Here is a 1,316-nt window from a genome sequence, read left to right as displayed (position 1 = left end):
GTGGTTCCTCCAATTTGGATTATACGTATTGCCAAAATTTTATTGACCCTAACGATTTACATTCCCCACGTAGTTGATTGAATCTGGATTAACAGAACATGCATCTGCTTTATGCTCACCACTTTGTCAAACTTCACACCATGAATATACCTGTTGAACTACATTTGTTATGGCTGTTGGTTATGTTGTACACAATTTTAAGTTATTAAGCTGAGTAGTCATATGGTTCTGCATTGCTACAATCTGTCCTTGTAATACAGTAAACTGATCAACCTCCAAAACCCTTGCAACCTTCTTGGGAGCATTCCTTGAGTCTGCATGCCAATCAGGATTTCCTTGTGTAATTCGATTCAGCAAGGTATATAATTCTTCATATATTTTCTCTAAAGCTTTACCCCCTACTGCTGAATCCAAGAGAATCTTTGTATTAGACTCAAGGCCTTCTATAAATGTATGCACCAAAACATTATTCGATTGATGGTGATGAGGATAACTTCTAAGCATGCCCTTGAATCTCTCCCAATCTTGGTAGAGACTTTCTCCATCTTTTTGTCTGAAACTCAATATTTCACTCCATAATCGTGCAGTTTTCTGAGATGGAAAAAATCAAATGAGAAACCTTCGAGCACAATCTTCCCATGTAGTGACAGATTAGTATGGTTCAGTAAGTAGCCATCTCTTTGCTTCCCCCAATAGAGAAAAGGGAAAGAGTGCTAATCTGACGTAATCACCATTCACATCTTCAGGAATATATGTGTCGCTTATCTCCAGGAAGGTTCGTAAGTCCCTGAAATTCTCCCACAGATCTATACAATTGCACCATATTTTGTTTTAATTCCCATCGACCTCCTGGTTCAGGCTTCAGAATACTGTTAATCACAAGGTGCGCAAGTGGGATTGCCACTTCCCGAATAGGTCTTGCAACTGGTTGAACAGAAATAGCAGGAGCTGGAATATTTCCAACATTTGGATAAGCAACTATAGGATCGCATATTTCCATCATCGATCCCTGTTGAGTGTAGTATTGAGCTCTTTATCTCTGATAAAAAAATCACTTCTGATTCTGCAATGGGCTCTACTAACTCTTTATCCCTAGCCAGTCCAATGTTCAGCTAAACCTGCAAAAATTCAGCCGCTAAGATCAAGTTGTTAACACTTAAACTTATGATCAAAAAACCAAAAAGTAAAGCAATTTACTAATTCTATTTGATCCCCGGCAACGGTGCCAAAAACTTGTTGCATCTCTACGCACATGCAAGTGTATGTGATCGTGCAAGTACTATAATGACTTGGACAGTCAGATATCGTTACCTCGA

The 1,316-nt window shown here is 38.8% G+C and overlaps 1 non-coding gene across 1 annotated transcript; it reads left to right on the top strand.

Moving 5' to 3' along the window:
* Positions 1–475: 475 nt before the first annotated feature.
* LOC124891816 lies at positions 476–582 on the top strand. Its single transcript, XR_007049896.1, has one exon. It is a non-coding gene; the product is annotated as a small nucleolar RNA R71 (small nucleolar RNA).
* Positions 583–1,316: the final 734 nt, after the last annotated feature.

This window comes from Capsicum annuum, chromosome 1 (genome assembly GCF_002878395.1).
Source record: "Capsicum annuum cultivar UCD-10X-F1 chromosome 1, UCD10Xv1.1, whole genome shotgun sequence".
In the NCBI taxonomy this organism is placed as follows: Eukaryota; Viridiplantae; Streptophyta; class Magnoliopsida; order Solanales; family Solanaceae; genus Capsicum; species Capsicum annuum.
The sequence above is the reverse complement of the archived record's forward strand: the minus strand, read 5'-3'. Positions and strand labels throughout refer to the sequence as shown.